The sequence below is a fragment of the Macrotis lagotis genome, chromosome 1 (assembly GCF_037893015.1).
Source record: "Macrotis lagotis isolate mMagLag1 chromosome 1, bilby.v1.9.chrom.fasta, whole genome shotgun sequence".
Taxonomy (NCBI): Eukaryota; Metazoa; Chordata; class Mammalia; order Peramelemorphia; family Peramelidae; genus Macrotis; species Macrotis lagotis.
The window spans coordinates 147,109,366-147,135,511 of NC_133658.1; the positions used below are offsets into that span (position 1 = coordinate 147,109,366).

Genomic DNA, 26,146 nt, shown 5'->3' on the forward strand with positions numbered 1-26,146 from the left:
AGTTTTCATTATTTAAATTGTTCTTGTTCTGCTCACTTAACATTGCATCAGATTAGACAAGACTTCCTAGGTTTCTCTGAAACTGGTTCATTTTATTTTAGTGCAGTAGCATTTGATTGAATTCCTATAGATTAGTGGTTAAGCATTTCTCAGTTGATGGTTACTGTACACCCTTTAGTTAAAGTTCTTTGCCATCACAAAAATAGTTGCTATAAACATTTTTGTCCCTAAGAATTCTACTGGGGGGCTTAGGAAGAGAGGAATCTTCCACACTTACATTCCCTTCCCCCAGAAGGATTGGGTCTCTATATCTTAGGCAGCAAGTGCAGAGGCTCCTTATCTGATTATACTCTGATTGACCAGAGAGTTTTAACCTGCTCCATTCCTGACTGGCAACTTGGTGGTCATCTACTCCAGAGGACTTACCATAATATTGTTGAAATTAGTTTGGACAAGGGTTGGGTCCAGCCTCTAGTAGTTCAAAAATCCTAAATTCAACAGTTCTGACAGTATCGGCTCCTTAGTAACTGGAATTACAGACCACACCCAAATAGAACATTTCCTAAGGAAGAATAAGCTAGAAACTTATTAGTGCTAATAATTCTTACTATATTCTTTGAGTTAACCTTCTATCACAGAAAATTCTTAAACAGAAAATTTTAGTTTTCTGTCTCCTGTCCTATGTTGTGAATCTATTCATGTGTCTTTGGTTGTATAAATTGTGGCCAATTGACCTGACAGAGAAGGGAAGAGAAAAAGAAAGATACAAAGTCACAGACATAAAGAACTCACTGGGGGGAAAAAAACTTTATCCAAGAGTTGGTAATTTTAAACTAAACTCATTTCATTTTTTTTGACTTAAATACTGAGAAGGCAGTATTGCATGGAAGCTAAGAGAGTCAGCTAACCTTTGAGGTCAGTAAACTCTATATAAAGTCAAAATCACAGAATTTGAGATTTGGAAGGGACCTCAAAGGTTGACCTATACACAAAAGGAATTCCCATCTTCTCAGTTCCTCAGACATCTCTCTAAGACTGACTGATCTACAGAACAGTTAGCAGTTTATTTTCCTTGAGGGAGGGAAATTCCTGAACTGGAACTTCTCCTTCCAATGAAACTATAGGTCCAAGTAAAAGTCCAAAACTCAATCTGATATCATGAAGAAAATCCCTGCATATATTTAGATTTACAAGCATGTTCTCCAAAAATCTCTCATGTGTTCTTTGTGGACAAGACTGGAAGATTTGGGTTAGATGAGAATAGAGCCTAGGCCATTTTTGGAACCAATTGGATGATCAATTGAATGTATCCTTGGAAGGAGACCTGTTGTGTAATGTTCCCTGGATGGATGGAGACAGACAGACACACACACACACATGTAGGGGGTAGGGACTCTCTTTTTGCCTTTGATATGCCCAGTGCTTTGCACAGTCCTGTAGTAGTGGGTGTTTAATAAATATTTATTGACTGATTGGTAGTTATAGTGTCTTGGATGAAGTCATAGATGGTGTTGTACTTGACAGATTTGTGGAGGTGACATGAAGCTTGAAGAGTCAACTAAAACATTAGCTGAAAGGATCTAGATCCACAAAATGGTACAATGAATTGAATGGAATAATATAAAGTTCTTCTCATGGGTTACAAAAAGCAAATTTGTCAGTAGGACAGGGGAGAGAGAGCACTATATTTCTTTTTTTTTCTTTTTTTTTGCAAGGCAAATGGGGTTAAGTGGCTTGCCCAAGGCCACACAGCTAGGTAATTATTAAGTGTCTGAGACCGGATTTGAGCCCAGGTACTCCTGACTCGAAGGCCGGTGCTTTATCCACTGTGCCACCTAGCCTCCCCTAGCACTATATTTCTAAAGAAAAAAGAATCTAGGGGAATAAATAAGTCACAAGGACAATGTGGTTTGAGACTGATATGGTGATTCAGAAAGCAATTCACTGATTCAATTGAACAAAGATTTATTAAGTACCATTTATGTATAAGTTGTTGTACTAAATTATGTATAAGACAAAAAGTAACAGATACTAATTTCAATGAATTTAGTTTTTACTGAACATTATAACATTAAAAAAGCCCATATAAGATGGAAAATATTAACAACTTGGAAGAAAATGTGGGGCTCCAATTGTACAAGGAGGAAGAGAGTCAAATTTGCTTGTAGACTGTTAAAACTGGAAGCACTTTGCCTTTTCTGCTTTGGTAGAAACAACTGGATTATTAGCAAGTGCCTATCTGGCAAGAATAATTTGATGAAATAACAGATAGTGAGTGAATTTCCTTTCTGATCCCACCAGGAGTGGTAGAGGTTGGAAATGATCTCATTCTGCCCTAAAATTTATACCCTCAGGGACCTATGGTTTCTGTCTCTCCCAATAAGACCCTGTCCTGTTATCTCTCCCTAAAGGAGTCCTTGAATTTCAATATCTTTCACCATATAAATTTGTCCTTCTATGGTTTTGTACTTAGCAAATTCTGTAGGTAACTTTCCCTGAGTATCAGAATTACTAGTTTTCAAGAGAAGCTTCATAGAGGTGCTAGAAAATTGTTGAGGAAGGAAGGAATCTTTAGGATGGGGGCTAGCTAGCTTGGGCAAAGGAAGGTGGGCAAGAGATAGAGTGAGTTTGGGTTCTAGTTTGGCTGGGATAGAGTATGAGTAAAGTTGATGAATGTAAAATAAGAAATAAGGTAATTAAAGGAAGGACTTTAAATGCCTGGGTGAGGAATGAACCACTGGAGAATTTTGAACAGGGGAATAATATGGTCTAGGAAGATTATTTTGGCAGCTGTGTAGAGGATGGATCAAAGGCACTGGAGGCAGGGAAACCATTTCAGAGGTTATTATAATATTTTAGCTGGGACAAGATTGTGAGCCAGAGTTGGTTGGGCCTGTCTGAGGAGAGAAGGGAGGGATACTGCTGTGGTATTAGAATTGATACGATTTGGAAACTGATTGCATATTGGGAAGTAAGGGAGAGAGAAAAAATTAATAGTCAATGGTCAGTAAACATTTATTAAGCCCTATGTACCAAACCTATGCTGAGAGCCCTGGAAGCAAAGAAAAAGAGTCCCTGTCCTCAAAGTTTAATCTTTTGGGGGGAAAACAATATACAAAAGGAAGTTGAAAAGGAGAGGAGCTACCTTGGGAAAATGTTTGGTGTTCCTAAAGTTGAAATCAAATAGAGCATCTGATGGCAAATGAAACAGCCTGAGATAATTCCTAGATTATTTATCTGAATGAATGAAAGGATGATGGTGTCATTAGAAGATAAAGATAAAGGGGGTGAAGGGTGGGAGAAATAATGAGTCCAATTTAATGCGTGTAGAGATTGGGATGTTACTATGCTGGTGGAGACGTTCTGCAGACCTAGAAATATAGATAAATGAGGGCTGTTGTTGTTATTTGTCCACTGTTGTCAGTGTAGAGAGGTCAATGTAACTCATGCTTATGGGATCACTACACTAAGAAGAGAGGACCCTGGACAGGGTTCTGTCGATGGGGTTAGTGATGATACACACTGGAAAGATATGGTAGAAGAGGAATGAGGAGGTAACAGTGTCATGGAAGTCAAGGAAGAGCTGAGTGTTTTGGATAAGGGATAGTCAGTAATACCAAAAGTTGCAGAGTATCCAAAAAGGATATCAGAGGAGAAGTCCATTGAATTTATCAGTTAAGAGATCATTTAGGAAACTTAGAGGGAGAAATTTCAGTGGAGTGGTGACTTTAGAACAGATTACAAAGGTTTGAGAGAGTGAGTGAATTAGCTCTTTCTCTGTTGCATTGCTACACTGATAGATTTGCAATCAAATATCTGGAGAAAACCTCATTCTATTTGTAAAAGAAGATGGAAAAAGTGAAAGGAAGTGGTCTAATATGAAGGGAAATTTTAAAAGGATCAAGAGTCTCAGAAAGAATAACAGAAACATAGGGTGGAACAGCATTGAGAAGTAGGACTGTTTTGGATGGGAAGTGAGCTTTCCTCTTGATGGCCTTGGAATCTCAGTGATCAGGGGAAGAAGGGATTATATGGAGAGTTTTTTGTAGAATGGTAAATGCCATTTAAAAGAAAACCTTGACTTCAAGAAAAATTTAAATTCACTAGGATCCCTAAAGTCACACTGGTTTACTCATACTTTTGGTTTAAGAATGGCCTGTTCTTCTGTGAATGATAGGTAGAGTATATTTTCTAAATCAAACATTATTTGAATATGAAAGATGTGCTTCCATATCTTTAAATATTCATTATGTTTGTGTGTGTGTGTGTGTGTGTGTGTGTGTGTGTGTGTGTGTATGTATCTTTAATTCTGGTGTTGTCCATATGTTTTGGATTTTTAGAAAATGAGTTCCTAAGCTGATGTCAAACAGAGTTCCAGTTTATAAAGATTGTCAGGATCAGTAGAAACAATTTCCTCATATCCCATCTTTGGTTTGCAAAGTATTATATTGTCCTGACTGATGATTAGCCTGTTATTAGCTACATCAGATAATTTCAACTGTGCTCATATGTTTTATACTTTGTTGTAAGCACTGTGATACTATGTACATCATTTAAAAAACAATTATTTGTTTTTCCAACTAAATGCAATAGTAGTTTTTATATGTACACCATCTTTAGTGGTGTTTGACTTCACTGGCCAGTGTTTTGGAAGTTATGATTGACTCTGAACCCTTCCAGTAGAAGAAGGTAAAGTCACTTTGTTTCTGTTTCAAAGCAAGAGAGATTAGATCAAACTTCTAGGTCAGTAAATATTTGGTGATTTGGAACTCAAGAAACTTGATATGTTCATATTTAGCCAAGATGGCATAGGATAATGGCCAATCCCATGGAAGCTCCTTGACGCCTGGTCAGACCCAATGTGAGACCCTAGTCTTGGACAAGATCCTGGTAACCAGAAAATTTAGCACAGTGAGAAGTCTGGTATTTTTGTCATCTGTAGCTTTGGAAGTTTGAGACTGTTTTTGCTTTTTTCTCCTCCCAATGAGTAGGAGAGGGAAGGACTGCACACATGGCAATAACTTTGGGGAGAAAGGAGACCTCTACAACCAGCCCCTCAGTTTTCAGGGGTAAAAAAAAGCAGTAGGATTGTTGAGGGTGCAAGAGTAGAGTCAGTGAAGTGTCCATATGGTTCTGGAGCAAAGAAGCTTCCCCCCCATCCTTGGGAGAGGTTGTGTTTAGGGTTCCTACCCTGTCTCCTGTAACCGGGAATGATGGAGAAGAGTCCTTGCTGTTCATGGGCCTCTGCCTGGTAGGAAATGGAAGGTTGGAGCCTTGTTCTTAGAGCAGAGTAGATCAAGCATCCAAGTAGGGCAGTAGATTCTGGGGCAGGGAATTCTTTGGCACCAGACCTTGAGTGGTGTGGGAATATGGGCTGAAGCTTTGTGGAGCTCAAAACAGAGAAGCCAGTGAGAACAAGGTCCTGAGCAAGAGACTGGTTCTTGAAGAATTTCACCTGATAACAGTAAACTTCTTGAGGGCAGGGACCATTCAATTTTCTTCATTGTACATCTGATACTTCTGACTAATAATTTGTACTTAATAAATGTTTGTGATTGATCCAACTGATGCTTAGTGAGGGATAAAGGCCTCTAGTGTTGTTATAGAGACTCAGGTATGATTTCTAAGATAACTTACTCCTAGGGATAGGAAGTCTCCAGATCTAGTCTCTGAACAGGGCCATGTCTGGTCAGGTGGTCCCAAGCCTCACTCTATGTTCCTTGTGTTATTGATGATTTTAGGGGAGATGCCATTCTAAGCTTCATCAAGGCTGGTGTTGGAAGGAGGGAGAACTTCCTAATAAAGCTATCCAAAAGTGGAATGAACTGCCCCTGTATGGAGGTTTTGAAAGAGAATGGATGACCCCTTCCTTGTTAGGGCTCTTGTAGAGGGGATGTATCCTTCAAGGAACATCATGTAGGCAATTTTGATAGGAGTGTAGAGTGAATAAACTAAGGAAAACAGAAGATCAAATTTGGCCTCAGACTCACCTTGTTTGCCTCAGTTTCCTCATCTTTAAAATAAAGTGGTGAAGGAAATGACAAACCCTCAATATCTTTGCCAAGAAAATCCCAAATGGGGTCTCAAAGAACTTGACATGCCTAAAGTGGCTGAACAGCAAAGGGACATTAGACCCCAATTGTGGAGAGTATTAAATGCTGAGTTAGAAGTCTGTATTTTATCTGTAAGTCTGCACATTTTCGGGCAAGTGAATGATGTGCATCAAAAAGTGTGAATGATGGAGGCTTAAATTTTTGTCATCTAGGTAGAGAGGGCATTGCTGACTAAGTAGTTGCTGCCAGTTCTGACTCCTATAGTCTAGGATGGAGTCTTTAGGGATCATGTTGCTACTGTTTTAGGTATTCCAGCTGGGACAAATACCATGGGGATATTGCTCCTAGATAGCACTGTAGCTTCCAGAGATCAAGGGGGAGTGCTCCCCTTCCCCTCACATTTTTTGTGTATTGTAGGATTCCCTAGTTTTATCATTGGGCCTTTACATTTCCAGCGGTATCACTATATTCTTTGTTGTAGACTGGGGAGAACTTTGAAAACTTTTTAAGATATCTGTGAAATCTTTTGTATTCATAAGAGGAATCAAATTGTTGATTACAGAAAACAAAAACAAAAACAAAACCACATTCCCCCTCCTTTTGAAGCATTGTTAGATACCAGGTGTCTTATTTCTACTTCTTTTGATTTTTTCTCCCTCCCCCCTCCATTATTTACTTATTTAGAACAAATCTTTACTTTCTGATATCACTTCCCCAGAAAAAAAGCTTTAGAACTTCCAAAAATTGAGGACTGTTTTTTTGAATAGCTGGGATATTCTTTGAGCCATTCTTTGATCCAGACTAGAGTTGCCTGGTGTCATGGTGATTTCCTCACAAATCATCATAAATTGTTCATTGTGAACAGCTTTGTATGGAATAGTTGTTTCACATGCCAGAGCTTTTGCCAATGCCATTTTTCTTAGCAGACCTCTGGGCAGACTATTTCTCTCTGGAATTGGATTAGGCTTTTTCCTCTTGTTTCAAAGCTTTTTAAGCAGTATGGAGTCTTGTTAGAGAACAGTTTCCATAGTAAATTCTATTTGGGGTCTAACTTTCCTAGGAACAAATTCTCCTTGGCCTTTTCTATTGCTGCAGTCAATCGGTATTCCTTCCTTGCACCCCCACTCTCCTTTCCAGTTTCCCCTCCTTTTTTTGGCATGTAGATTAAATTTAAAGTAAATACAGCCGGTGCTGTTTTTGATTTGTGGCTTTTCCTTAAAAAGTGACTCAATCCTAACCCAGTTTGGGTTCAAAATATAGAATAACATGCACTGTAGGGATTTTTCTTGTATTTAACTGAGGTGAAGCCTGTTTTTTATTTTTTATAATTAAGACCCTTCTTCAGTGGGACAGCTTTCAGGTTCCTTCATAATCATTATTAAGACTGTTGTATTTTGGGCAATAAAAGCAGGTGCCTCTTCTTATTTTGAAACTTTAGGTTGTTTTGTTTAGTTTTTTTTTTTTTTAAGAAAAAAGTGTAGAAAAAACTTGAAATACTTGAGAACAATGTGTTATCCTAAGGATTTTCAGAGGATTTGAAGTGGGAGCTTCCCTGATTTTCTTTCTATATCATTTATTTTATGAAGAATGAGATAGCTTGAGGACCTTTTCCAGAAATATCTGTCAATAGAACTTTGATGCTGGTTTTTCTTTGGAAAGACTTGGGCTTTTTCTGTGTTCAAGAAGTAGCTATCAGGTTTTGGATGTGGAGTTATCGGATCTGGGTTTAAAATCCTGACTCTGCCAAGTACTGCTTGTGTACCTAAGAGCAGGTACTCTTTTTCTTTTAGGATTTAAATTTTCCTCATCTGTAAAATGATGAGGTTGGGTGTTGCAATATCTCAGGGCCCTTCCCATGGCAAATTCAGCAGTGTAGGATGGTGGAAAGAGGACCTTATTTGAAGTCAGAAGGATACAATCCCAGGTTAGCCTGTTCCTCAGACCTTGGGTTAAGTTATTTGATTTATATGCCTTGGTTTTCTCATTTGTAAAATGAAGGGTTGTATTGTGTACCTTTAAAAGCACTTCCAGCTCCAAATTTACATAATGATCCTCTTTGCATCCCTGTGTTATTGTGTTTCACAGAATTATTAAGCTTTATAAACTTGAATATGTTCTAGAAATGTGAATTTTTATTATATTAATTAGACAGAGCCACAAAATTGCTAACAAGTTCTGATGAAACCTTTAGAAAACTTAAGTCTTCCCACATTTGCACTCAGATTCTCCTGACTCCAGGGCCCATGCTCTATCCACTGTGCCACTCAATTTCCCCACACCCACATTTTTTAACAGATGAGCAAACTGAAGTCTCATATTAAGTGATTTTTCCCAATGGATTATGATAGATATGGGATTTGAACCTAGACCTTACCAAATCCAACACCCTTTTCAAAATCCACCATAATGTCATCATTCTTTGAAGTTCCTAAAAGTATAATTTTTAGCAGGATGTTTGGAAAGAAAGTATATGTGGGAGACTAGGCTTGAGTTACTCAGACTGAGGGTGGGGAAAAAGGGCATCCCAGGTGAAGGGAACAGTGTGAGTAAAGATAATATAAAAATCTTCGGCATTTCTTTATTTGTGAACCCGTTACCATTTTCAGTGTGCTTCTGCATAGGCTGTTTCTTGTTTCTTAATGTTTCTAGGAGCTAAATCAGGAAAAGGTCAAAGGTCCACATAGCTGTCTTTTCTTTATTTTTCCTGTTTCTCTGTTTCTTTGCTGACTCAGTACAGGGAATTGAATCTCACCCTGTAATGTGTTGGTGAAGGAGGAGCCTAAAAAGCCCTGACTGTGGAGCCAGAAAAAAGTAGGGGGGGGGCATCATTTTTGTCCTTCGCTACCCCTCCCCCCTTCAGTCTGTTCTTCCCTGAGAGCAGCCATGACAAAGAAAAGTAGGTCTATGTGAAATGCTGATGATAGAGAACACAAGACTGAAACTCGATCCTGCCTTATAAAAGACAGTATTTATGGGTCTCTGCCCAAGAGAAATTCAGGATTGGATTTAGATATTTTAGCATGGTCAACAGTAGAGCAGGAGCAGAGTGGATCTCTATCCTTGCATTGCACCAGATACCAATTGGTATATCATAAAATTATTTTATTTCCAGAAATATGTAAACTCTGAGGTTGCAAACTCCTTCCTTTTTATTTTTTCTTTGAATCACCACAGGGCTATACATATGACCATATACATAATAGATTTATAAAAAGTGCTAGTTGAATTCATTTGAATTGAATTCTGTGGCCAAATGTTTCACTGAAGGACTGAATGAGCTCCTTTCTAAAAATGAGTATTAATAGAACCTTCAAAATGTAGTTGCAAAACAAATAAGTGCAGGTATGTTAATGTGATGGAGAGCCCATAGTGGCCTTGGAATGAGTATAAATTTTGGTCTGAATTTCCTCTCAAATTAACTGGGACATTTATCAAATACTTTCTCTGTGTGAGACATTGCCAGATGTTGGGCATATCAAAACAAAAATGAAACAATCTCTTTCTTTAAAGGCCTTTGTTTTTATTTTTTGTAACCTGGTTCTTTCCTACCTTACAAGTAGTCTTGGATTCTGTATTCCTCTCCCTTCTCTCTGTAATCCAACCACAATGGATACTTGAAGGTCCCTTGTCTCATTTTTCCTTGAATGAATACCCCTCTTCCTTTACCTTCACCTTAGTCTCCCTGACCCAGTTCAAATTCCCCTCCTCTGACTTCTAAGGACTCTAAATTTCCCTGATTTCCTTCAATACTCAAATCAAGTTGTGTCTTCTATAGGCGGACTTTCCTAATCCCTCCAATTATTAGTTCTTTTCATCTTTCAGTTTAAACTTCATTGATTCTAAATACCTATTTATATACCTCTATATACATATAAATGTATAAAATATGTGCACATACGTAACAAACATACATGTGCCTGCTTATTTGTGTGTGTGTGTATGTATATATCTATATATATATATATATATATATATAAGCTACATGTAGATATTTGTATGTTTTTTCTTCAATGAGGGTAGAGGCTTTTTTGGGGGGGTATATGTGGATTTCTTTGTCTCTCCAGACTTTAACCCAGTTTCTGACACACAACCACCAACTGGATGGCTCAATGGATAGAGTTTTTGAGTAGGAGTCAGACTTGAGTATGAATTTTTTTTGGCAAAGCAATAGGGTTAAGTGACTTGCCCAAGGTCATACAGTCAAGTGGTTATTAAGTGCTGGAGGCAGGATTTGAACTCAGGTCCTCTGGACATCAGGACTCTATCCACTGTATCATTTAGTTTCCCCATGAGTGTGAATTTTGCACCTGAAACTTTCTAGCTGTATAACTCTGGGCAACTGGCTTTATCTCAGCCTCAGTTTCCTTATCTACAAAAAAAGGTTAATAGTAGCACCTGCCTTCCAGGATCTTCGTAAGGATCATGAGATAACATGTAAAGAACTTTGCAATCCATAAAGTACCATTAGATGTTGACTGACTGATTTTAACTTAATGATTAGTTGAGTAACTTATGCATCACTAATTGATCCAAGCTGGTTATTTTACAGTCCAGAAGATCCTACCCCTTGATTCAATTTCCCTCTCTGTCCAAATCTCTTTACTTCCCTCTTTCAGTTTCTTCATGTGATGGAACAATTCTTTTCTCTTCTAAGCAATTCAGAAAGATTTCTCCAGTGACTTATTCGCTTCCCCTTTTTTTCCTTTGCCTCTAGTTTTCAGAAGTGTGACTGTGAACTGTTGTCATGAAATCCAACCCCCAGGCTTCTCCCTCTCATACATATATACTCACACCCATCGTACCATTTCCCATAATATTAGCCTTGGCAAGCAGAGAGCAAAGCCACGTGGGTTTCACCTGTGAAACCTTAAATGCTCCCGCCTTTGAGTGTTCACCACGGAGCCCCAAGGTAATCTGTCCTCTTCTGATGGCAAAGCATACTGCTCATTATGAATGTTGGAACTATAATGTGATCCTTTTTTCCCCAATCTCAGTAACCCATGGCTAACCTTCTTTGGATACCTTCTTTAGGTGGTAACAAGTCTGTCAGACATAAATGTGTTCTGTGGAACATTTGAGTTGAAGGGATTATTAAAGATCTTATGTTCCAAGTTCCTTACTTTACTGGGGAAGAAACTGAGACCCTGAGATGCAAATGGTCATAAAATAGGAGATAATTTATATATCTCTGGGCTTTAGTTACTTCATCTCTAATGGGTTCATATTAATCCAGTCTGGTTGAAGGCAGGAGACTGGACTAGATGGTCTTTCAAGCCATCTTTCAACTCTTTATTGCTTGACCTTTTGGAAGGTAATTTAATCAGTTGATCATTTAATGTGGGAGTATAGGTATAAAACCCATTTTAGAATTAAGAGACCTGGGCGGATCTGAATTTGCTCATCTCAGATGGTAATTAAATACCTTCTCTGTCAGAGTTGCTATGGTAAGATGTTAGGGATGCAAAAGCCAAATGAAACCGCCTCTTTTCTCAAATGGGTTACAGATGAGGAAACAAACTCAGAGAAGTGACTTGCTTATAGTCCTCTGGCTAGTTTGTGACAGAACTTGGACATTAACCTGTCTTGGGACTCCCAGACCAGTGGTCTTTTTATTATATCATAATGCTTGTCTCAGACCTATGAATCTTTGGAGATCCTGAGGTGGAAGGGACTTTTTAGTCAAGTCCCTTCTAATTTATTTCCTCTCAATTTAAAATTGAGAAAGGTGAGACACAGAGTGGTCAAGTGACTGTCTAAAGTCACATAGATATTGAGTGGCAGAACTGGGGATTCAGTCTCTTGTCTGTGGGCACTATATCTAGAAATTTTCCCGTTATATCAAATCCTGCTGAGATGAGCATTTTTCAGGAATAGATTTTTTTTTCTTTAAAAATCTGTTTGACCTAGAGGGCATTGGGAAGAATCCATTCAGAGTCAAATGTTAAGGCCAGCTGAAGTAATGTAATTTAAATTCTGGTCAGTACAAAGCCCACCAGGGATATATCCTAACCCCACCCTCATACTCTCCCTGGGAGGTCAGTTGTACAAGTATTGTCCCATTCCCTTAGGAACCACTTTTGTGTCTTTTCTCTTTCCAGCTACTATATTCTCTATATTCAGCCTTACCTCACTAAAATATTTAATTAGCTGAGGAGTTTTGCTAATCTAGCCTGAACTAGAATAGGACTAATAATTTTCATAAATTTGATTTTTAAAAATGTATTGCTCTGTATGATTGGATTCTTTGCAGAGATAAATGGTAATACTTATTAAGCTCTTTTTGAGCAAGCTACCTTTCAGAGAAACATCTACAGAATCGATTCTTAACTTTATTTGTGGCTCTGGTGTTGAGGAAGTCAGTAGCAGAATTTTAAAAACTTGTGATTTCTGGGTTTTATTTGTAATCTAGTATTTTTGTAGTTTTCTATATAATAACACATATAATATGTAATGGATAATTTTTTTATTGGAGTGATGGCACTGCATTGTCTGTCTCTGAGACAGATATAGGTGAGATAACCATGGATCATTACTAAGAATCTGCCACATCTGTCTGTTGCCATTGAGTGTGTGGGTGGCATTGGGATGATGCATCTCTTCACTATGTCATGGGAAAGATGCAGTTGAGAAGTGTTCTCTTGTGCAGCTTGTAGAGATGGGTAAGGTACCTTTAGGAAATTCTTATATTCATAATTGTTGTGTTGTATGTGGAGATGGGTCCAAGGGGAAGACTGATGGAATGTGATGTGTTATTTTAAAACTTTAAAGAGATTTGGAAAACATTTCCAGTATTTGAAAAACCAGTTTTTCCCCCAGGCAATTGATTTTAGTAGTCCTTGTGTTTGCAATTGTATTCTAGGCAGATTTTGTCATTCCTTTTCATTCCTTTTCTGTAGTGAATGAAGAGGTCAACTTGAAAGAATCAGGGATTTTTTTTTAAAAAACCTCATGTGTGTTTTGAGAGAGATCCTTAAGAAATGGGGTGTGCCAGAGGAGAACTGAGGCAAACTCAAGTGTTAAGAATGAATCTTTAAAAACAAAACTTTTATCCAGAATTTTTGCCCTCATTGCAACCTTTGTTTCTTCTTTGCCTTTTTTTTTAAAAAAGGTTTTTGCAAGGCAATGGGGTTAAGTGGCTTGCCCAAGGCCACACAGCTAGGTAATTATTAAGTGTCTGAGATTAGATTTGAACTCAGGTACTCCTGACTCCAGGGCTGGTGCTCTATCCACTGCACCACCTAGCTGCCCCTCTTCTTTACTTTTAAGGAAAATACCTCATTAATGGGACATTTTCTTGTTCAGAGAATTTTGAGGCAAGGTTGTAGTAGACATTTTGAAGTGGAAAGATTTGTGAGTTAGGACTAAATGGTACTGTCTACGAGTTTTGTAAGGAATTAATTAGAGCATTTTTTTTCTCTATGAAGAAGAGAAAATAGATTTGTGTCAACTGAATAAAAATGAAACTTTAATTTTAAAAAAAAGAATATTAAAAAAACCAGAGGACCCCCCCCCACATTCCAAATTGCTAAAGACATTGTCTTAAGTTTTCATTGCTTGCTGCTTTTACATTTAGTCATTTGTCCATATGAATGTCATTAAAAGGATGGTGTCTGTGAGTGTGCATCTGGATGGAGCATCTGGATAGAACTGGTAGCAGAATACATTCCTTTTATCAGTTGTCCCTTTGCCTTTTTCTGAAGTTAATTTTAACTTTTTTTTAGTATTTAAACTTATATTGATTTCTTAGACAAAGTTTTCTGATCAGTATGCTCAACCTTAGGGTGTTTGTGTGTGTGTGTGTGTGTATAAATGGTGTTGTGATTTTATTGATATGGAACTCCTTGGTTTTGGCAGTGGATATAGATTGAATTCAATTGTTAATTATAATAATACCTTTTGCAAATTAGCTTGAAGAAAAGTGACCCTTGAGTCCTGGACTCATGACTCCAAAGCAGCCTTCTTTTCACTAATTCTTGCTTCCACTTCAACTTAGTTGTTCAATACACAAACATTTATCATGTGTTTCCTTTGTGCTAAGCCCTGTCATTAGCACTGGGGACCCTATGAAAAACAAAAGCAATGACTTTGCCTGCCAGCATCTTATGATTCCAAATGGAATAACAACATGGAAACATTCAGAGAGATAAAAGATTGATGGCAAATGGAAGGAATTCTGAGAAGGAATATTAGGAAGATTTGTGAAGTCTTCCTTTGTGGGATTTGAGCTGAGTTTTGTAGGAAGTCAGGGAATTTAAGAAGTGGAGGGTTCAGATTCAAAATATATTTTTCATATAGTCCTTGGGTTGGGCACTGCCATTTCCAAAAGATCTTTAAATTCATTGTAGACTAATTTAAAAGATTACTTTCCATAGACTAATTTAAAAGATTACTTTCTAAGGAATAGTCATTTTTAACATAAGTGTAACCATTAGAATAGATTTAATTGGGAACCTCTGTTTCCTATCAAGAATTATTTAATGTTTTTATTGTTATTTAGTAATATTTGACTCTTAGTGATTCTGTGACCTATACTGTCCGTGAGGTTTTCCTGGCAAGGTTAAAGGAGTGGTTTGCTATTTCCTTCAACAGTTCTTTTTACAAATGAGGAAACTGAGGCAAACAGGGTACTCCCAGGATCACACAGTAAGCACCTGCGACTGGATTTGAACTCAGATCTTCCTGACTCCAGGTCTAATGCACTAGACGCTTGAGCCATCTTGCTGCTTCCATTACTTATTAGTTTTTCTCAAAAGAGAGCCTTTTCAGGAAAAGTAAAACATCTCCAAAGATGTTCTCCAGCACAATTCATTGTGAGCTGTTGAAAACTTACATTTATTTAATTCAAATTTATTTTTATAAATTTCAGATTGAGCTTTTATTTAAACCAGAGTGGCTCCAAAGATTTATTGAAAATGATATTTAGGCGTGCTAGTAAGAAAGTTGTTTAAAGAGGGTAGAAGAAACCAGGAAGGGTGTGCCGGCCTATTTCCCTTTGAGGAAATCTGTAGACTGATGTTTAAATTCTTCTTGTCAAGAGTGGGTTGCAGGCAGCATGATTTTCAATCTGTTGTTCATATTTCTGGATTTTTTTTTGTATTTTTATTATGGAGCAATAGTAACTTTATAGGAAATTAAAACCTAAGCCTAAGCCTCCGTTTTATTTCTGTCTTTATAATTTCTCTCCACTCACAAAGTCAGCATGCCATTTCAGGTCTTTATCATCTTTTGACTAGATTATTGAAATAACTTTCTAACTCACTTCTCTGCCTCAAATTTCTCCGTACTCCCAATTTGTATTTCACCACGTGGTTTATAAAATAATTTTTCTAATACTTAGTTATGATTTTGTTACTTTCCCTACTCAGTCAACTCTAGAGGAACCCTATTAACTTTTCAGTCAAATATATAGTTCTTTGTTTGTCATTTAAAATTCTTCCCAATGTGGAGCATCCTAGCTCTCCAGACTGGTTGAACATGCTACTCTCCTCCATATACTCCACAGTAACTATCTTGGTCTATTTATGTTTTATATGCTTTGTGTTCTTTTGGGTCTTATTTAAGTATACTAGAAGTCATTTTCCAAGATTAATGTAGCCTCTGTATGATTTTATTTTATTTTATTTTTCTAATTACATGCAAAGATAGTTTTCAACATTCATCTTTTTGTGAGCTCCACGTTTTTCTATCATCCTCCCTTCTCTTATCCCTTCCCATGATAGCAAGTAATTCAATATGGGTATACATGTACATTTTCGTATTAGTCATGTTGTAAAAGACAATTAGAACTAAAGGGGGAAAAAAACCATGACAAAGAAAGAAAAAGCTTAAAACTAAGTTTTAAAAAGTAAATGCCTGCTTTGCTGTATATTCAGACTCCATAGTTTTTTTCTCTGTAGGTGAATGATGTTTTCTATCACAAACCTTTTAGCATTGAACTGCAGAGAGGAACTGAGTTCATCAGAGTCGATCATTTCACAGTTCTGCTGTTAATGTGTACAATGTTCTCCTAGTTCTGCTCACTTTGCTTAGCATCAGGTCATAAAAGTTTTTTGAGTTAGCTTCTGTTTGAAAAGAAACACTTAGGTGTTTTATAAAAATATGGTACCAAAGTAGTATGATCTTGGTTAATTAATACATCATTAGTTATTCAGTCAATATATATTTATGAATGCTTATTGTATGGCAGTCGCTGCTACAAAGACAACAACAAAAAAGAAACATTTATACACTTTTATACTTGTGACATGTCTACATGTATGTGTGTATATAAGTGTGTATACACACATACAATATTATTTTATAAACCATGTGGTCAAATGCAAATTGGAATAGGGAGAAATTTCAGTACACTGTGTGTGTTTGTGTGTGTGTGTGTGTGTGTGTGTGTGTGTGTGTGTGTGTTTTCTTTGTATAGATACTGGAGCGATTTGCCATTTCCTTCTCCCACTTGTTTTATAGATGAGGAAACTGAAGTAAACAGGGTTAAACAACTTGCCCAAGGTCACTCAGTTAGTAAGTGTCAGAAGCTGAATTTGAATTTCAACGCTGCTCTCTATCCACTGAGCCACCTTCCTGCCCTTGGTAAAGGATAACTAGTGATAATGTATGGCATTGGAAGATGGAATGTTGTATGGGAAGAGTAGCAAGAAGAATAAATCATAGAAGCACATGGATATTGCTGGATCATAGAAATACATAGAAAGAACTAGTCTAAGCAGACTAGAAAGGTTGAAGGAGCCAGGTTCTGAAGGGCTTTAAAAATCAAGACAGGGTTTTATGTATGATCCTGGAGGTGATAGGGAACCACTGAAGCTGAGCAGAAGGATGGAGGATGGATTGGAGTGGGGAGAGACTTGGGGCAGAGAGATCACCAACAAGCAGTTATTGCAGTAATGAGGTTAAGAGAATTCAAACCATGCTGATGACATGGGAGTGGCAAGAAAGTAGACAAGAACTGTAATGAAGGTAGCAGATTGAATATGTGGGAGGTGGGTGGCTGAGGAATCAAGGATACATCTAGATTGCAAGTCTGACTGACTAGATGGTGGTGCCCTCCATAGTCATGGAAAAGTTCAGAAGCAAAGAAGATTTGGGGGTGGGAAGGGGGAAGATAATGATCTGTTTGAGTCTGTCCCAGGGACTTACAGAGATTCGAGACCAGAGGTCAGGAGAGAGGTTGGGGATGGATTATTAGACCTGAGAATCATCTGTACAGTAATGATAATTGAACCAAAGGTATCCAAGGAAATTACCAGAAGAGACTGGCTAAAGAGAGGAAAGGACCAAGAACAGATGCATTAGGGGCACCTGCAATCAAGGGACACCACCTGGGTATAAATGCATCAAAGAAGACTGAGACGGAACAATTAGGAGGAGGAACAATAGAGAGAAACATCATGATTTAGAGGAGTATCCAAGAGAACATGATGGACGATGCCAAAGTAGGCATCATGAAAACTTAGAGAGGAGTGAGTATCCAGGAGGACAATGTGATAGATAGTGCCAAAGGTTACTTACAGAGAGCTCAGGAAGAGTGAGATATGAGAATAGTTGTGTGTATTTGTATAAATACAAATTTACTTACATATATATGTATATTATATATGTATGTATGTATGTATGTATCCTTTTTCCCCAGAAGAATGTAAGTACCTTGAAGGGAGAACTGTTTTAAAATGAATAGCGTCATTATTAATAGACTTGTTTTTTCTTTGTAAGGTTGAAGTACTGTCTCTTAAAAAAGTATTGTTAAAAACATACATGCTATCTCCCATTAACACATCAGAAGCAACTGTTACTGCCTGTGTAGATTAATTTATCACTTTAGCTAGTTAAGATCTTGGAAATAAGAGATTAGGACAGAGATGGAATGAAGTACAGAACAAATTTAGTTGGGATAGTGAGGGTGATATGTTGGATGGAATATTACAGTCTAGGGCCTTGGTCACATTGACAGAAGAGATGGGATACTGATCCTTGAAAGAGCTGAAGGGAAGACCTACTTTTGTTTTTTATTCTCTTAAGAGTCAATTGTGGAACTAAGGAGTTTTTAAAAATTTAACTTTTTCAATGAACAAAAATCTCTTTTCCTATTGGAAATGTGTTAAATATGCATAGAAGACAAAAAAACATGTCTTAATCTGCATTTTGAGGAATCATGATTTGTTGTTCCAGTTTCAGAGTTCTTGAATCTTTTGTAAGTTGTTTATACCATGTTGTTGTTACTGTATAAATTGTTCCAGTCCTGCTCACTTTACTTTTCATTAGATCATATAAGTCTTCCCAGGTTTACCTGAAACTTTCTCCTTCATCATTTCTTGTATAACAGTTCTATTTCATTTATAATATTTATAATAGTTTCTATTATATATAAAAACAGCTTTTAATATATATATATGTGTGTATATATATATATATATGTATATATAATTTATAACAATTCCATTCCATTCCATTTATAAATGTGAAGTTGTTTTGCCATTTCTCAGTTGATAGACACAGAGTTCTTTGACACTGCATAGCACTATTCCACAAAGTTTTGTCCAGATGGGCTCTGTTTCCATTTTCTTTCTTCTCTTTGGAGGTATAGAACTAGTAAAGTTATTGCTGGATAAAAAGAATAAGTAAAGTTTAGTAACTTTGGGAATTTCTTCCACTGAATCTTTTAGAATATGAGAAAAATCTTCACATTTGAATGAAATCTATGAAACCACAAGAAGAGCATGTGATCCCATAATTTAGCTTTTATCTTGCTGTTTTAAAATAAACTGTCCTAGCATATCACCTATCTACATCACCTATATCAGCATTCAAAATGGGTATGTGAGCTTATGAAAAGCATGGAATCCCACCCTTAATAAAGAATATTAGTATACTGCCAAAAGCATGAAAAAAATTTATATTAAAAAAAATCCAAATCTACATCTGAATTGCTTGTGTTGGCCATTTGGCAGGGGAATGGAAAGGGTAATTTGTATCAGCACAAATGGTTTTGAAGAACAACTGTCAAAGATTGCAGAAGGGAATTAAGACTTAGCCAAGACATGGTATTTTCCATAAGCTGGATAAAAAAAGACAGTTGTTTTGTGCAGTTGTTCTTTTCAAGAGTTCTGTAATTCAATCTGCTTCTCTTCTCCAGTCCACTTTTTTACGTGACTCTTCCTTCTCCTTCCACTTCTGTATGTGCCAGATGCTGTTAAATGAACATTATTTATAGTTACATCATTTATAAATTTTACAAAGTACAAGCTTTTGTTGTTCTTCAATCATTTTCAGTGGCATCCAACTTTTCATTTTGCTTTTTCTTGGTTAAGATAATGTAATGGTTTGCCATTTCCTTTTTGAATTAATTTTACAGCTGAGAAAACTGAGGCAAAGAAAGTTGTTGTGAGTAAAAGGTTGCAATGTAACTAAGAATCTCTGAAACAGAAATACAAATTGCAGGAGACCCTGCCCTGCCTGTAGAGGCTCTGCTCATCCAAAGATGACCACAAACTACCACTGTCCTAGGTCTTACTGGTCATAGAGACTTCTATAACTTTATCCTCTATCAAGCCTGGGTGAAATAACAGGTTTCAGCTAAGTTATCTTTAGACATAAAAAGCAAGCAAATAAAAATCTTCAAAGACTTCCAGTGCTTTAATGTGTGTAATGTAATTTAATGACCATGAGATTCTTGTCTCTCTACTGCAGATGGCAGAAGATAACTTACACTTTTGGTTTTTTTTTTTTTAAAGCCTTAGATTACAGATGAATTCCTGTTGTCCTCCATTGTTTCTCTTGGGAGGAAAAAGTGTTTTTGACAGAATTCATCAGATAGATCTGATTGCTATTCCAAGTGAATTAGAAATGTCAAGACATTGGACCTCTTTATGATAAAGCCACAGTACTAATAATTGGGTTGTGGCTCAGGAAATTTTAAAAGAGCTCAGTAGCCCTGGGTCAACTCTTCAGTTTATTCTCTTAAAGTATATGATTCATATTTTTAAATCCCTGGCCATTACTTAGGGGGGAAAAGATGTACATATTGTATCTATTATTGGAAAGTAGCTCATTTTCATAAAATGACTGGGACAGAAATATTTCTTGACCAATACTTGGGGCATTTCCCCCCTTTCCTTGCCAAAGAAATAACAATTGACATGTATAGATGACTTGTACATTGTGGCACCTTGATTTTAGAGGGGTGGGTTTTTGTTTTGTGGTGGTGGAGAAAAGGGTTAATCACCTATATAGTGATTACTATCAACTAAGTATTGAACTATGTGCTTTATAAATATCTTATTTGTTTTATATAAATACTCTGAGAGGTAGGTGATACAATCTTCATTTTATAGTTGAGGAAAATGAGGCAAAAAGCAGTTAAATGACTTACCCAGTGTCATATAATAAGTGTCTGAGACTGAATTTAAAAGCCATCCCACCTGTCCAGGTACAACTCTATTCACTGTGCCACCTTGCTGCTTTGGTTAGAAGTTACATTTTTACTTCTTATTTTATGAAAGAAGCTTTAAATGGATTTATAGCAGAGGTAAAACGCTTTCTTTTTCTTCAAGACTTTCCTCTTTGTTTTTTTGCTACTTTGGAACCATGATCTCAACTAGTTTGATTTTTCTCTCCATAGATGTATGCCTCGAATTCTCCAAGTCTTCTCTTGTGTGATTCTTGTCAAGGGTTTATAGATATAGTGTTAGAATGACTATCTAACCCAGTCTCCTCTTTTTACAGGTAAGGAAACCAGGAGAGTGTCATTCATATTCTCAGATGGGATTTGAACCCAGATCTTCCCTGCTTCAAGTTCAGTACTCTATCCACTAATATGATCTACTTTATTTGTTTCTTCTTATGACACCTACTAACATTAGGGTTCTGAAGAGACCCTTGTCTTAGCCCTTCATGAAACAACAATGCTTCATCTCCATGAAAGTCCCTTCTAATGGCTCTCTTTTACTTTTCTTCTTTATGATCCTCTTGTCTCCCATGTATGTATTTCTGAGTTTTCTACTCTGTCCTGGTCTTTTCATCAGGAATTCTAGCACATCTTTTATTTCATTCAAGGTCCAGTTTTCTCCCTGTAGGAATTTACTCAGTTTTGCTGCATAAGTTATTATTGATTATGTCTTTTTTTAAGGTTTTTGCAAGGCAAATAGGGTTAAGTGACTTGCCCAAGGCCACACAGCTAGGTAATTATTAAGTGTCTGAGGCTGTATTTGAACCCAGGTACTCCTTACTCCAGGGCTGGTGCTCTATCTACTGCTCCACTAGCCGCCCTACCCTACAAGTCTTCTTTTTATTGCATTTTGAATATGTTTCATGTTTTCTATGCTTTAATAAAAGTATTGCTGTTGTTTGGTCATGTCCAACTCTTCATGACCTCATTTGAGATTTTCTTGGCAGAGATACTGGGGTAGCTTGTTGTTTCCTTTCCTACCTCATTTTATAGATGAGAAAACTGAGGCAAACAGCATGATTACATGACTTGCCCAGGGCCAGCAAACTAATGTCTGAGACTAAATTTGAACTCACATCCTACTGATTCTAGCTTTGGCCCTCTATCCACTGTATCACTTTAATAAAGTTAACAACTTACTTTTCGCATTATTCACTTATCCTTTATTACTTTCTATTGTTGGTGATCTTTTCCTGTATGTTTCTCTTTTCCTTAAATAGTTTATAAGCTTTTCTGAAATTAGGGACCACTCTACAAACTAATTTATATCTTCTTTATTGGTTTATACAACATAGATTCTCAATTTATATTTTTTATTTTGTTGATTATTCCTAAGATGATCAAAAAGTATTTGAAACAGATATTATCAAGATTTGCTAACTATTGTATGTTTAAGACTGGTTTAGTGCCTGAACCCTTTAGCAAGATATCTGCAGAATCAGAGATATTCAGAAGTTAAAAGGTAAGAGTTCCTTGGAGTAAATGTTGTTTTTGAGTATGTTCTTGGTGAGGGTCAGGTTAGCAGCAGTGGTGAGGTATAAAGAACCTGGATTCGGAATGAAGCACATCATGTGCCTCAGTTTCTTTGTCTCCAAAATAATAACATATTTCCTAGGGTCCTTGTGAGGAAAGCACTTTGGAGAAATCAACTATGGTACCAATAAACATGCAGAATTTTATAGGGAGGGGGGGATAGCTAGGTGGTGCAGTAGATAGAGCACCAGTCCTGGAGTCAGGAGGACCTGAGTTCAAATGTGACCTCAAACACTTAATAATTGCCTAGCTCTGTGACCTTGGGCGAGTCACTTAATCCCATTGCAGCCCCCATGCCCCCCACTGCCCCAAATCAGAGTTTTATAGGGGAGAGAGCACTGAATTTAGAGTCATAAGTTCAAGGCTTAGGTTTGCCATTTATTGACCAGATTTCTTCTTTGTTCTGGACCTTCTTCATGTACCAAATGAAGAAATTCAGTTACATGATTCCTTTAAGTCCTTTCTGTTGTTGAGTCCTATTTGAGGTTTTTCATGGCAAAGATAATAGAGATCTGTCATTTCCTTATCCAACTCATTTTTACAGATGAGGAAACTGAGACCAACAAGGTCAAGTGACTTGCTGACTTGCTCAGGTCACCCAGCTAATAAGTGTCTGGAGGCCAAATTTAAGCTTAGGAAGATGAGACCTGGTACTCTATCCACTGTGCTACTTAGCTGTTTCTAAGTCCCTTGTAGTTGTAGTGATTAATGTGCTAAGGACCCTTCAAGCTCTGATAGTTTCTATTTCTTTGAATCCAAGTGACCCTTAAGGAGAAGTATTATTTGGATGCATTATGTGTTTCACCTCTCTGAGAGTACTTCACTTAGGTAAGGCATGGATGCAAAGAATGCTTTTAGAGATAAGAAGTTTCTCCATCAGAATTATTACTACCAGGGGCTTAGGTTTAGATTAGGACCCTGAGTTCCTCCCTCAGGGATAGAGAACTTCCCTCTTATTAAAAACCAACCAGGCCCCTCTCTCCCACCATGAGAGAGTTGTGCCATTTTGTTAAGATATCTTCGTAAAAACCACCTAAAGGAGAACAAATAAACCACCAAAACCCCCCTTTAATTTTAGAATGATTTCAGGAATTTTAAGCTTTGTCTACTTTTTTTCTTTGAAGGATAAAGGAATTTCTTTTATATTTTTAAATTTTTATTAAAGGACCTATGGTCTGTCTTTATCATAATTAATTTAAAGAGACAAAATATTAGCTGCCAAAGATAGGATCAGTTATATTGCCTTGTGATCTTGGTCAAGTCATTTCTGGGATCCTCATTTTCCTTATCTCTCTAAAGTGAAGTTTATGTTTGGAATACTGATCTCTAAGGACCCTACCAGTTCTGATAATTCTTTGATCTTTTACATATAAACTGGGTTTAGGAAAATTGTCCTTGACTTAGAATTGGGAGGCTGGGGACTTTGCATTATTGTTTGGGGGTCTATTAGTAACTAGTATTGTGGCTTTGGGCATGCTGCTTAATAGTCTACTTAGTTTTCTCATCTGTAAAATGGGGCTTGTCACACCTGCATTGCCTACCTGAGAAGATTGCAGAGAGGATAAAATAAGAGAATGTGTGTGAAAATGCTTTAAAAATATAATGCAGAATAGAGAAGCAAGCTTAACTCTTAAAGGAGAACATCAAATCCTCATGTATTTTTATCAAACTTTGTCAGTGGTTCAATGATGATATTGACTCTCTTTGTACATTTTGGCCACTGTGACCCGACTTCCATGTGACAGTGTTGTGACATGGTGAAGAAACGTCATCCTTTGGTGATATGAATGGAATTTACTTTGCGAATGGAGTTGCAGAAGGCTTGTCTGTGGAGGACAGATTTCAGTGTTCAGCTGGAGGCAGCCCTCAAAGTCCAACTGGGGTCATTCCTTCAAATCCACAGAAATATTCACTTCTAACACCTAAGGAGACCTGGTGAATTGTTTGCATTTTCTTCATTTCTTCCTTCCTTCCTTCTTTCTCCCTCTTTTCTCTCCCTCTGTCCCTGTATTTTTTCTTCTTTTTTCTTCACCCTCTTTCCCTGTCATTTCTCCCCTCCCTTCCTCTTTTTTGTCTTCTTTTCCTCTTTTTTCTTCTTCCCTCTCCTTCTGTCCTTTTTCTTTTTTCTCCTTGACTTCTTCCCTTCTCTTTTTTCTCCCTCTCTTTACCTGCCCTCCTTTTCTCTTTTCCTTTTTCCATCTTTTCTTCCCTCTCTCCCTCTTTTTCCTTATACCTTTCTCCTCCTTTTCTCTCTTCTTCCCTTTCTCCTTTCTCTAATCTATTGCTCCATCTTTTAAATGGTTACTTTAATGTAGTAACGGTCTATAGTAAATACTGTTAAAGTTTATTTTGTTAGGAGCCAGAACCAACAAGAAATTGTGAAGCTTTGAGTTGGTCTAGGTTCTCTTTCAGATTATACCTAAAATTCATTTTTCTTTTCTCTACTCATATCCTAGAGATTGAGATTTTTAAGAATGGAATAGAGAATTTCTGGTATGGAAAATCCTTCCATTGATACACACTGGGAGTTGTTTTGCACTGTTTTTATAGTCTCCTGGAGGGTTACCTGAGGGTACTCAGGTCAGGTGGCTTTGTTGATGGCTTAAATGGCTGTATGTCCCAAGACAGGACCGAACTCATGTGTTCTCAATCCAGAGTTAGTCTTTGTTCCATTGTGCCTTTCATAAAGTAACATGCAGGATAAGACAATTTATTTTAGAAAGAAAATAATAGGATCATAGATTTAGAGCTGAAAAGGGACCTCATTTATTGTTGAAGAAACTGAGGACTGGAGAGATGTGAGGTATCTCCCCAAGGTCACACAGGTAGTAAATAGTAGTTGAGCCCCCATTCTAACTCCTTGGCTTGGGCTTATAACCTTGGATAATTCCCTCTAAAGACAACTGTGGATACAGCACAAATTCTCAATTCTGGGAAATCTGACCTCAGATACTTAATAGTTTCTGACCCTGGGCAAGTCACTTATCCCTATTTGCCTCTGTTTCCTCACCATAAAAATTGAGTTGGAGAAGGAAATTACAAATCTCTCCAGTATTTTTGCCTAGAAAACCCTAAATAGGGTCACAAAGAATTGGACGTGAATGAAATGACCATACTCTCATTTTGGGAGAAGTTTTGTTTTGACAAGTATTTATTAAGCATATATGCAGTTCTTGCTTTAGACCTAAGAGATACCACAATAGCAACAACAAGCATTTATTGAATGTTTTAAGATTTGCAAAGTACTTTAAAAAATCTCATTTTTTATTTCATAGAAAGTCTGGGAAGTTGGTACTGTTATTAGCCTCATTTTATAGATGAGAAACAGAAACAGATGGGTGACAGCTAAAGTATCTGAGGCTGGATTTGAATTTAAATCTTGGTATTTAATCCACCATCACTTAGTTGCCTCTATACCAAAGCTGGGCAGGGAACTGTCACTGTAATACTTTATATATAAGACCTTTCCTGATGTACCCAGTTTTTAATGCCCCCTAGCCCCTGTACATCATATTTATTATGTATTTATTTGTTTATATATTTACTTATATATTATGCATGTATACTTATGTATAATACATATATATGTATATATCCATATATCCATATATCCATATACACATATATATCTATATCTATAATTATATATTCTTTTTTTCATTTTAAATATATATCTTCTGATAGAAAGCAAGCTTCGTGGAGGACTGTTTTATTTATACTTTTTAAATCTCTACTGCATTACTTATCAGACATTTGCTTCATGTTGGTTAAATTGACAAATCGCTCCTCTTCCAGGCCTGGGAAATTTCACTGGGGATAAGGTGAAGTCACTGTGAAATGACTTTGGCTCAGGAAGCTTAGAAAGGGTGGAATATAGGAGTGAAAGATACAGTGTATATTGTGCTTTAAAGCTTGCAGAGCACTTTTATATTTGTTACTCATTTCATCCTTATAACAATCCTTATAATAACCTTTTGGAGTATGTGTTATTATTGTCCCCATTCCACAACTGAGGAAACTGAGGCAAACAGGGAGAAGTGACTTACCCAGGGTCACTCAGCTATTAGGTGTCTGAAACTAGATTTGAACGTGGATCTTCCTGACTCCCAGG

At 37.0% G+C, this 26,146-nt stretch overlaps 1 protein-coding gene across 10 annotated transcripts in view; it reads left to right on the plus strand.

The window, feature by feature from the left end:
* The window catches only part of PSD3 (pleckstrin and Sec7 domain containing 3), a 765,972-nt gene that overhangs the window by 431,204 nt on the left and 308,622 nt on the right, over window positions 1–26,146 (plus strand). The window contains exon 1 of one of the 10 annotated variants that reach the window (XM_074209083.1): window positions 23,873–23,970. The exons of the other annotated variants lie outside the window; for them this stretch is intronic. The gene's annotated coding sequence lies outside the window, so the exon portion shown is untranslated. Of the gene's footprint in view, window positions 1–23,872; window positions 23,971–26,146 lie in introns of those variants that run through there. 10 annotated transcript variants of the gene reach the window in all.